This window comes from Arvicanthis niloticus, chromosome 6 (genome assembly GCF_011762505.2).
Source record: "Arvicanthis niloticus isolate mArvNil1 chromosome 6, mArvNil1.pat.X, whole genome shotgun sequence".
Lineage (NCBI taxonomy): Eukaryota > Metazoa > Chordata > Mammalia > Rodentia > Muridae > Arvicanthis > Arvicanthis niloticus.
The window spans coordinates 37,717,768-37,730,713 of NC_047663.1; the positions used below are offsets into that span (position 1 = coordinate 37,717,768).

At 39.4% G+C, this 12,946-nt stretch overlaps 1 protein-coding gene across 9 annotated transcripts in view; it reads right to left on the reverse strand.

Moving 5' to 3' along the window:
- The window catches only part of Acaca (acetyl-CoA carboxylase alpha), a 264,876-nt gene that overhangs the window by 64,574 nt on the left and 187,356 nt on the right, over positions 1–12,946 (reverse strand). The window lies entirely within an intron of this gene.

Sequence of the window (12,946 nt, forward strand, 5' to 3'; positions counted from 1 at the left end):
CCAGCCACACAAACAAATGATACAGACTTGAAAGACAGAGGTGACATGTCTCTTCTCAAACCCTTATGGCTCTCTTCATTTTAATCCCCTTCTATATGAGAGCTACTCAATCCTACTTGTTTATTTGCTAGTCCCATTTCTTTCGTATGCACTTACACCTCCGTTACAGCTGCAGTTTTTCATGTCTGCCCGTCTATTTCCCCTATACCTGGATAAGTAATGCTTCCCATTCTTTACCCTCTTTTTTTTTCTGTCTCCTGCTTCCCTCCCTACCCCCACCACTCATGCCCAAACACAAAGCCTACCAGATGAGCATTTCTGGCCCTGCTTAATGGAGCCCAGCCACATCTGCAGCCTTGGTCCGTCATCCCCGGCTGCTGCATATCACCTCACTGGGGAGCTGGCCATCAACAGATGTAAACAGCAGCATCCCTGGAAAGCCACATGCATCACCCAGACTCAACCCAGCCAGTGATCATAAGCTCTGAGCACACATTCCTCAATCCAATTGCACATCACTGTAATCAGGCTGGTTGAAGCTTTCTACACAGCGATTTGAGATTCTCTGCATTAAAAAAATATATATGAAACACCCACTGATAAATATAAGCTATTTAATATATCATACCATTTGGCCGAATACAAAATGGATGTAATATAGGAAAAAAAAATTCCACTCACTTTTTGAGGTACGATATTACTCTATCGGCTCATTAAAGACAAATAAGGGAAAAGAAGCCTGCCATTTGAATGCTACACAGAGAAACTCCAAATACCAGAACAATTTTGATCTAAAACAGCAGCAGCAGCAAAAAGGCTAGTTTATAAAATGCATGTATGGTGAGAAATACTTTTTATTTTATTTTTACATTTTCAGGTACTGTTTTAGCTAAACCACTCATTTGTTTTTCAGAAAAGAAAACCTACTTCTTGTCTACTTTCTTGTAAGTGTTATTTGCAGTTAGGAAGATTAGGTTTAACACCAAATTTTATGCTATTTTAACCTTAGCCACCTAGGCTAGCTTAGATACAAGCCCTGAAGATTCTACTTTGGCATTTGTATCTTAATGTAAACACCGTGACTGTGGCATTGGGAAAGCAGATAATACTCTCTTATCTTTCCTCATTATCTAGGGACTCTTGTGTCACTTGGGCAGCCCGTTCAGCCAGGTCATTATGCTTGCAAAATTGACTTCTAATTAGATGTCAACACAGTAGTACCAAGAACATTTTTTTTTTCTGTCTTCAGTTTTTTAAGGCAGGTCATACTCTATAGCTTCAGATAACCTGAAATTTGTTATGTAGTCCAAGATGGCCTTGAATTTACAATCCTCCTGCCTCAGCTTCCTGTGTGTTGGAATTATAGACACACAAGACCATATCTGGCTTTACACATTACTTTCTTTACTCAGTGTCTTTCAATGATTAGCCCCCACTCACTGACTCCTACATTAAAAGAGACAAAAGAGAACTGAGAGAGTTGAGTCAGTCTCAGTACAGGAAGGATCCTTACAAGAACACATTCAGTTGTGAGTTAGCACAACGAACACACGAGGAAGCATCTGTGGTTCAATTAACATTAAAATTCATTGGTAATCAAACAGTAGTAGGGCGAATAAGGGTAAACATGGGCTTAGATCTAAATTGAGGCTCTATCACTTATTAGGTTAGTGACCTCGGTATATATTTAACCTTATTGAACTTCAGTGTCCCTATATGAAAGATGAAGACAGCTGATGAATTTGATGAACTACTGGAAGCAGGACTCTATGTTAAATCCAACATACAAAGTTTGCCCTTTCTTTCCTCAACCAATCTAAATCCTATTTCAAAGTTTCATTCAAACTCGACTTCCTCATTAAAGCTCCCCATTCTAAAGTGACTCCTGCACTCCTGTGTTCTCTGATCTCCAAGATCTTCATGTAATCAGATATCACCTACAACTAACTGACTAACTTTCTTCTGTTTTTTAGACAGATTTTATTTTGTAGCCGAGACTAACTTTCTTTCCTTTTCTCTTTCCTTTCCTTTTCTTCCCTAAGACAGACTATAGCACAGGGTTGGCCTCAAACTCATGGCAGTCCTCCTATCTCATCCTCTTGAAGGCTGAGACTGCATTGTGAGTGCCATCAGTCACAGAATAGTAATTTCATTAAAACAAACAATACTACTTGGAAATTCTTGGAAAACTGTCAACACTGTGGGTTAAAACACTGGTCATGACCAATATCTAAAGAATATAGATTGAGAGTCCTATTTAGCAAAACTGTACGGTAAGAATAGGTATTATCAAATGAATATTTACCATATGTTGCATTGCACTGTAACCTGACAAACACTGACAATAATTAAGAGCTTAAGTGAGAAATGAAGTCAGATGTCTTGGTACAAATGCCAGTTCCATACTAGCTGTCATACCTTGTATACAGCAATCTTGACAAGCTCACTTTCCCCACCTATAAAATAGGACTTTTCTTGAGGAATTGTTATGAAGAGCACACTGAAGTAGTACAGAGACTGTATCTACATGCTCTCCAAGTAGCTGTTATAACACAGAAGGTTGCTAGCTGTTACTGTCATAAAGAAACGGGGAGCACAAAGTAACTTTTAGGAGGGGGATTTGCTGGGGATTCAAACCATGGCTCCATATACATTATGCACATATGTGACCACTGAACTTGTTTTTATAGCTAGTAAGAATTATTTATTATTTAAGGTAAGGTTCACAGAAAAATGTTGTTCTTTACTAGAGAAATTATAGGAGTATATTTCAGAATACTATTATTGTCTTCAGTTGAATACAATATGGATGATGAATATTAATTACAGCATAAACACAAATGTCACTGATCCCTAACTGTAATGTGGTTTCATGGATTGGATCCTGGAATAGAAAAAGAATATTATTAGAAAAAAACTTGTGAAATTCACAACAAACTCATTTGTTTTTGTAAAACTGAAACTGATATTTTTTTCATTTTGATTATTCTAGTATGATTATATGTTAATACAAGGGGACATAAAGAGTATAGTTTAGTGGTAGAATGCATACTACTGTTCCTGTAACTTTTCTGGGTCTACACTTATTAAAATAGTGCAGATGTATTATTTCCAGCATTCTGAAAGCAGAAACAGGAGAATTAAACTCGAAGTTCCAGACTCTAGACTAGGCTTCTGCCATGCCTACTGCACTCTATGTACTGTACTGAATACTGTTTTCTTTCTTAAACACACACACACACACACACACACACACACACACACACACACACGTTTGAAACAAAGAAAATTGGATAGTCATTGTTAGTATTCTGAATAGCATTACAATCATGAAACTGTTAAATGCATGGTCTTGACAGTCAAAACATCTCAAATGTTGACAGGTGGAACAAGAAGAGAATGGAGATAAGGTACAAAGAAGAACATGCTACTGGGATTTAGTGGGTACAGACATCATGGGTGAAGACATGTCAAAGACGGGGAGACTGTAGAGGCTGGGTTTGTGACAGGGAAGATATGTTCAGCCAATTCAACAATTCTTGATTGTTTCTATATTAAAACATTCTCTCAATCTCAAAAACAAAGTGATGGCTTTGAAGGTTATGAACAGCATTTAAAATTACCTATGATATAGTACACAAGTAGAAAAGGACACAAAAATACATGCACATCATAACTGTAATTGGCAAAACAGTGTGGTATTTAAGGGCATAGACTCAGAAGCCAGGCTCCTAGACTCTTAGTGTGTTGGTGCACAGATGTAATCCCAACACTTGGGAAGCAAGAGTTACACTGCAAGATTTTATCTTACAAAATAAAAATATTCAGTCAGATGTGGTGGGGCACATCTATAAACCCAGCCCTTAGCAGGCAGAGAGAGGATGGCTTTAAGTTCTAGGTAAGTCAGAGTTGTAAAGCAAGAGCCCATCTCAAAACAATCAGAAAGAACTATCTTGGGCTGTTGGGGCTATCATTTTATTCTTAAAAGAGAAGTGTTCTGTGGTGCTGTGGTAGAATGTAAACATATGTATACACAGGTTTATACAATATTAATATCTCTACCTGAGAAGTAGCTGCTACTCAGTGTTTTTCTGGTCTGATGGTTAAATACATATTTATACTTTTAAAGTCAATATTTGTATAATAGACAAGAACAGTGCCTATCAGCTAAATACATATTTAGGACTGTACCACATGTATTACAAACATGTACTAAAATCGAAAGCTTATATTTATACAGAGCCTTTTGTCTTGAAGGGGACTAAAGAGCTTACAAACATATGTACATAAAAGGGCGTTAGCACTGATAGGCAGGCAAGTGTCAGCTCCTACTCCCCTATGTCTCTTAGCAGTCCTGGGCAGGAACAAAGAGTGTCAACAGGCACAGATCTGTAACAGCTGCAAAGACATTAACACAACAACCCAGATGGAACACACGGGCACCTAGGACAGCAGCTGGAAAACAGCAACTGCTTTCCTCTGGTGCAGAAGCACCATGGCCATTTCCAGCTTTGTATTTTTAAATTATTCTCTACCAAACTCAACTAATCACTTGACAAAATTGAATTTGATACTGAAAATGGTTTCTGAATGCAAAATACTTCGTCTGATGATTGAACACTAGGTTGAAGAACGCTTCCTCTTGCCCTTGATTTAAAGAGGGGGGTGGGAGTTGTGGGGTTATGACAGTCAGGAGAAATGACTCAAAATATTTTAAGAATAGCTTTGTCTCAGAGGATTCAGCCACTACATCAAAAGACAGTTATATCCTTCCTTCCCCATTTAATTAGGACACTGCTAAGTTTTTCAGTCCAGTTACTTTATATCTGTGGGTCTATGAAGAATTCCTATCAGTGGCTACAATTCTATAAGAATATACACAATATGACAATGTGATTAGAAATATAGCACTAACTGACTTCACCTAAGCCCAATCAACAGCCTTGTATACTAACTAAGGAAACTGCATCACTGAATCCTCTTTTTCCTTCTTTTATGTACATAAAAGGGGAGGGGAGGGGAGGGGAGGGGAAGGGGAGGGGAGGGGAGGGGAGGGGAGGGGGAGGGGAAGGGGAGGGGAGGGGAGGGGAGGGGAGGGGAGGGGAGGGGGAGGGGAAGGGGAGGGGAGGGGAGGGGAGGGGAGGGGAGGGGAGGGGGAGGGGAAGGGGAGGGGAGGGGAGGGGAGGGGAGGGGGAGGGGAGGGGAGGGGAGGGGAGGGAAGGGAGGGGAGGGAAGGGAAGGGAAGGGATGGAGGGAAGGGGAGAGACTCCAGAACAGAAGCCTGAAGAGGACTGAAAGGCCGCAGAAGGGCAACCTGTGACTGCTTGTCTGAATAGGCACTGTCTAATGAGTTTCCAAGTGGGCTTCTTGGTACTGGCAGCATCAAGCATTCTCTTCCCTGGCCAAATCCTGTCTACAGCACTGTCTAACTAAGTAGTTATCACTAAAAAGTATGTTTTCACTGATGTAGATAGCCACAAGTAAGTTTTAAAAGACTAAATTTCAGATATGTCTTTTTTTCATAACAGAACCTCCAGTGAGCAGGTTTCTTAGGCTTAGGGCTATCCATTCAAGCTAACAACTCATCCTAAGGTGAAAGGGGAGATGAGCCAGAAGAGCTACAGTGAGTAAGCTAGAAAGGAGCAGCAGTGAGTGTTTATTTTCCTTATGCAAGTCCCAAGGAAGAAAACAATTCTCTGGCCACTCTGATCCTGGAATAAACAGGCTCAAATGATGGAGGAGGGGGCAGGGAGGGAAGCAAGCAGAAGAGAACAGTCTTGTTTAACTGTTTTTATGTGGGTAAAATGATTTGTGCCATGGTATTTCCATAAGAAGTGGGACCATTATTTTCCTGTAGAAACACATTTGGCTTGAAAAGTATCACTGGACAGGACGTGAAAATCAAACCAAATGAATTATTCACAACCTCCGATCAGAGGTGATCATTATTTCTGATGCTCCAAACAGTGATTAGGATTCTGCCCTGAGATGTCATTTTCTCGCTGAGTAACACCAGCAAAAGAGAAAGGCATTATCTATCTATCCATATATGTATTTTTTTTCTCCTAGGAGGACCCTGGTTTAATGTTACTATAACAGATACTAAAAAATATGATAATATTAACATTTATTCTAGTGGTACCCATAAATGCCATTAGTCTGACATACAGTGTCAACACTAATCATGACCCAAAATTAACACCAAAATTGACATCAACATTAATTGTACTATCAGTGAGACTAGAATGTTCAAGTGCGCACAGGCACTTCCCAAAGCTGCTGCTGTCATCGTGAAGCTGTAACATGAAGCTCAACAGAGAAATGGGAAGGAAAAGCTAGGGGGCAAGACATGACAGGTTTACTTTTGAGGGTGTAATGGATCACCCGTCAGCCCCTGCCAGGCTGTGGGAGCAGAAAGGGACATCTTTGCCACAGCTGCTTTCTTCTCGCCACACTTTGAGCTCAGCTGTGATGACACTTTCTCATGTAGACTGAGGCTGGCTACACGTTCTAACGCTGCCAATGCCTGAAAGATGACTACTCGCAAGGCTCTGGAGAGAGCACAAGAACCCTAGACGGTCACAGCTCAAATGGCACTGAGTCACAAAAATGAAGAAAAAAAAAAAAAAACAAGACTCAGAATAAACTTGAACATGGGCTTCTTTTTTAGAAACTTACAGTAATATGTTACCTTTTGCCCATTTAAATATAAGTATAGCAAATTAAAGCTGTATTTTTAATTAAAAACTATCAAAAGCAATTGCCATAATAAAAATATAACAAAATACAAGAAAATATTTAAAAGGTGTATTTTTAAGCCACAAGGCAATGTGATATTTGATTTAATTCATCCTGTTTGTGAAAATTATGCAGCAAATAGTCGGGGCCTTTCCATGCTGTATGCTCTGCCAGAACATCGTGTGCCAGTGCTAATGTCAAACAATCACATGAGCTCAAGACAGCTTTCTTGACAATTGAAACTTATTTTTCTATGAAAAATTTCAGCCATATGAAAATATAACCAAAGATTACAATAATAATCTTGTACTAGGGAATAATTTCTCTTTATGATATCTACATGAAACCATAGTAATTTTACATATCTATACTCAGACACAATTGAACACACACAGGCAGTGGATTGAAGAGATGCAGCACAGGGCTAACTGACACAGAAGCTCACTGGGTGGGCCTACTGTAGTTCTGGAAGCATTGCCTGCTAACCAGGCAAATAGATGTTCATCTCTGGTGCACCATGCCTCATTTTGGGGAGTCATCTGCTACCTCCAGATGGAGCTGTAGCTTCTTGACATAGGGTACTATACCACACCCCAAGTTCCCAGGAAAATCTTAAAACTTAGGATATATAAACAGCTGGCAAGAGTATTCTTCTGAGGCCTCTCTAGTACTGAAATCTGGACAAACGAGGAAAAGTCCTGCTCTACTGCACAACCGAAACTTTAGGACTTTCAGTTAATTAAGCTCACTGAACTTTGGTTTGTTAACAGTCAGTCAAAACCAACTAAATAACTAGATGTGAAATCTCCAATACTGAAAAAAAAAAAAAAAAAAAAAAAACATTTAGAAGGAATTCTAAGAAAAGCATATACACCCAAAAGAACAATATTAGAAATTCACTGGAAGTAACTCCATTTGGACAGACTTATTATTCAAAATTAGCCTCAAACATTTTCTAATTGAAGGGATAGAAGATCATTTTAGACAAAGGCATAGAACCAAATATGCTCACTTAGACTAGGGATAAAAGAAGAGCATAATGTTTGTAAATATCACATAATACATGTTTCTCTGTATTTACATTTTCTATCGTGTGAGTAAGGTCCTGAGGCTGGGACTGAACCCACAGCTTTGTCCATGTCAGACAAGCGCTTTATCACTGAGCCTCATCTGCTATCTTCGGAAGGACTCAATGTTTTCTTCCTCCTCCTCTTAATGTCCTTCATAGAAAATAAGGCTTTGTACTCAAATACAAATTATGAGTATTATGAACACCTAGAGGTATATGACTCCCATCTGCTGAAGATTTCAAGTTTACCTAAAGATGTACTCCCTCCTTCAAGTATAGAATGGTGGTTTTGATTTCTCAATAAGTTCAGAGGCCATGGTCCTCTGCTTTTCTTGTATTTTTGGTTGTAAGTCTGCCTCTAACAGCTGAGCTATATCTCTAGCTCTTGTCCTCTGCTTCTCTAAGGGTTCTTTCAGAGCATAAAAAATAATATATAAAAACATAGTGTTAAACTAGAAAAATATTTGGGTCCATCCCATGTTCGAGAGAAACAAGCAATCATTTTTGTATTTAAGCCAACAAGCACACACATACTCTCCAGGTATTTTTAGACAATAATGGGTTCCACAAGAATTTGAGCCCATGGTAAGCTAAGCTGTAGCAGTTCCTTTTCTCATCACTGTGTCCAAATACCCAGATAAAGGAAACTTAAGGGGAGTTTATTTTAGTTTGGGTTGAAGAAAGGATGCACTTCATCATGGTGGGAAGACCTGGACACAGGGATGTAATTGGTAACATCATGTCTTAGGCCAGGAAGCAGAGAGCTTCAGTGAAGTCCCTATTCTGTGGGAAATGGGTCACCACATTCAGGGAAGGGACTTCCTTCAGGAGATAAATCTCTCTGGAAACACCTCAGATGTTAGTCTGAGACTGAAGTGTGTCTCCTCTGTGATTACAGTGCCAGTTAGGTTGACAATGAAAATGGAGCATCACAGTGAAGTTCTTCGTTAAGTATGGAAAGTGCCTGGCCTCAAGAGCAGTCAGGACACATCTACTGATGAATGTCATCTAAGATTCTAGGCTTATTTTGGCTCCTCAACCTCTTTTTCCTATTACTACATTCTTTTCTTTTCTTTCCGCTCCCTCTACTCTTCTCTTTCTTGAGATTGTTTTTCTACATAGCCCTGGCTGTCCTAGAACTCACTATGTGAAACAGGTTGGCCTCAAACTCACAAGTTCTGCCTGCCTCTGCCTCCAAAATGCTAGGAAACATTCTTCTTCTTTTGCTCAAATGCTCAAATGAAAACTTTCAAAGAAATATAGCCTCAAAGTGTGAAGTACAGTCACAACAGTAGGATCTTAGTGGTTTGTAGTTGATGGAGTGTTTATTAAATCATTTTTTAAAAATATTTTTCTATATTGTCTAAAGTACTTTATAATTAAAAAATATATAAGAGAGTTTGTCAAGAGGCTCAGTAGGTAAAGGCACTTGCCACAAAGATGGCTAACCTGAGTTTGAGACCTGAAACCCACATGGTTGAAAGAGAGCATGGATTCCCACAACTTGGAATTTGATCTCCACATGTGTACCATGGTACACATAAATGCACATATAATCTGTCTGTCTCTCACACACACATACACACATACTTACTAAATAAATAAATAGGATGGTAGCACACTATAAACAATTAGTGATACTTAAATACTGATATAAGAAGTAGTTTCAAAGCTAAATTCCTAATATCCACTATCCGTACCATTTCACCCAAGAATATAAAGCAGAAAATTAAATAAACATTTCAACCATGATAGCTGCTAGTCTTTAAATTTTAATTTATATTAATTTATTTCCTATTTGAGCATTCTTTTTTTTAAAAAGCAATGTGCCACTTTATTAGGTAGGTTCAACCAGAGTTGAAATGCCAAAAGGAACATTAGAAAAAACCCAGCCATGCCAATAATAAAGTAAAAAATAAAAAGGAATGAAGGACACAAGTGGGTTTGCCTCATCAGGCAGGGGAATTTAAAAAGCTGCCTTTCTATTAAAGGGAAGAGGAGGGAAAACCCTGACACCTAGTGCCCATCTGAAACACAAAGCCTCAGAGCCACTCAGATTCCCTAGCATATGCAGAGGGGACTACTAAGATGTAGTAAATATGCAATGCACTTTTCTCCCAGAACAACAACAATAAACCTGAAGGAAAAATTCTTAGGCCATGCTAGGATTGCAGTCTATTGTTATCACTCCTGTTTTGGGTTGTATATACTATACCTCATTGCTGTAACAATAGCTTCTAAGTACAATGTTTTCTCATTTCCAGTTTTTCATTACGATAAGAGCAATGTGAAGGCATGCTAAAATCCCATGTTCTAGGAGTTTCGTTTCCACCAGCACTAAAGTTACTGCAAGAGCTTTACTGACCACATTTTCATCAGTACAGATTGCTGATTGAGTGTAAGTAACTGTAATAAATAAATAAACAAACAAATAAAATGCAAGTGGATTTATTTCAGAACAATTAAGAATGTAACAGTCAGTTGGTGGCTCATGCCTTTAATACTAGCACTTGCGAGGCAGAGGCAGGCGAATCTCAATAAGTTCCAGCCCAGTGTGGCCTACAAAGCAAGTTCCAAGATAGCCAAAGCTATACAGAGAAACCCTGTCTCGAAAAAACAAAACACACACACACACACACACACACACACACACACACACACACACACACAAATGTAACCACATGACAGCCAGGATTTTTTTTTTTCCTAGCAAGCAAAGTTGAGTTGTTCACTGTCAAGTCCATTGCAGCTGCTGGCTTGATCTTAGCTTGAGCTTTTTAATAACTGGGTTTAGTGCAGAAAGCAGTTATGCTGCATTGGGAAGTGCTACTCAAAATGTTCCCACCTGCAATTACGGCTTCCACTGAGTGATCAAAATAGGTTAGCAAACTGGCAGAAGGACGACACTGACTCCTCAAAGCAGAAGTAGTAATGCAGGCTGGATGGATAGCTGTGTCTCTCTGTGGCTCCACAGCACACATTCATCTAGCTGTGTATTTACATACAGTGCTCATCACTGCAGCACTGGGGCCGCGAGAAAAGAAATCAGTTTAGTCTCTGTTGCAATCACATTTTCCTCAATTTTCATCTTTACTTGAAACTATTAAGAAAATCCAGGCAACTCATCTTTAGAGCTATTTGCAAGTAATGTAGTTCACAGATTTGGTTCACGTCATTCATATTCCCACTCTAAATTCATATTAAATGCAATGCCATTCAAATCTCACAATGAGAAGAAAGTATCCTGTACTTCTAATCAGGAATTAGGTGGTACTTCTTTAGTTACATCTTGATGGGGGAAGGGACAGCAGGAAAAGAAGAAGGAGTAAGTTAACACAGAGCCAGAAAAGCTATTTCTTGTGCTCTTAGCACAGGCACAAGTGTTCAGAACGCAGGTCACATCTCAGCTGAAATAGCCAATATCTTCCTCAAGCAGCAAACAGGTTACCTAAAACTAAATGGAACTGAATTGGTCCAAGTTCTGGTCCTATCACCTTTCACCTACTTACCATCCTAGGAAGAAAGAGGGGAAGACAGGCTGGCCAACAAGGTAACAATGGTCTAGGAAGTGCATGATTTCTGTCTCTGACTATAGGGAGAAGCATCTCAATTCATGGAAAAACTATGCAGGAGTCTCTTGTTTTACCTTCAATTCTTATATCCATGTGCTGGCTTTTAAACCCAGAAACTCCAATACTTCAAGGTAATTCACTGTCACCCACAATGATGACCTGGTGGAGCCATCACTCTGGAGAACATTACATTATGATGATTTAACGTCTACGTAGCATCAATGCATTTACATTGAGCCTTGGCTTTCAGAACATTAACAGGTCAATTTTTTATTCCTTCTTAAATAAAACTATTCCTTACGGCTCTGTTCTGATGCCCGTTCTCTTTGGCAAAGGACAGATTTGCTCCAACTCCCATCAGAAGGAGCTCTCTTTGTTCTCCCCTATCATTCTTCAGGTAATATGTAGAGTGCTAGGTTCATGACAAACTTGTCTCTTTGGTCAAAGAAAATTAAATTGCAGTAGTGGAAAGTCAACATTCCCTGATAAAAGTGGGCTCAGGAGAAAGAGACAGATCCTAGTGACACCTCATCATCTCTTACATATAGCTGTCCCTCAGAGTCAAATGCTACAACTCCATCCTTAGACTGGTCTCTTGAAGGACACACTCCATTGTGTCCTACTACTGGTAGCAGAGCTTGATTCTAATACCTTAACCCCATTCCTGTCATGCCATGTCCTATAATCTGGCTAAGGTCACTGACCTCACCAGACACCCTAGGCATCAGTTATTGACTATTCACAAAAGAACAGCAGCCCCACTCTTCCTGAACTCTCAGGTTCAGAAACAGCAAGCTAACATATAGGCTCAATCCCAGTCAGTCATCTGAGAAAAAGGAAAAGAGAAAAAAGAAAACATGTAACTAAGAAAGGGAAGATAGAATAATGGAAAAGGTGATACAGAACAATAGCTATCTTCATAAACGCTGTTAGCATTCTGATTTCAAAGCTACCGGGTGAAGGAAAACTCATGGTCACCACTGTATACTGCCATTCACTGCAGTAGCTGCTCCTTTTATCCTAAGGTTTGTTAGGTCTTAAAGGGGTTAAAAAAACCTTTAATTTTTTTTTTTTGTTCCTCTGTGTGTGTGTGTGTGTGTGTGTGTGGTCTTTGGGTACAGAGTTCCGTATAATAAGACTATTTGTATTCATACTGGCAGAGTAAACACTACATGTTCATGCCCAGGCAGCTCTGTGCTTGTAATTTCAGCAAGAACAGAGCTCTGTCCCTCTGGGACTTCACTACTCCCCCAGTCTCCATTCACTCAGACACAGAATGAGAACAGAGAGAAAGCAGAAGAAGAAAGATCATGGCAAGAGGTTTCACACAGCACTGCAGCTAGCATTTCATGTGGCTTAAAAAAAAAATCTCATTTTGTGTTTTAATTACATTAGTTAAAACTGTTTTACTCTGAGCCTCATGTTCACAAGGGCACTTTCTACTCCTCAATAGCTATTCAATGAATCAAAATTGCAGACTAACACAACGAAGCTTTTCTTTCCTGCTGAGGGGTTTTCAAGCAGAAGCCATACAGTAGACAGAAGCTCTGCTTCAACTCTGTGTGTC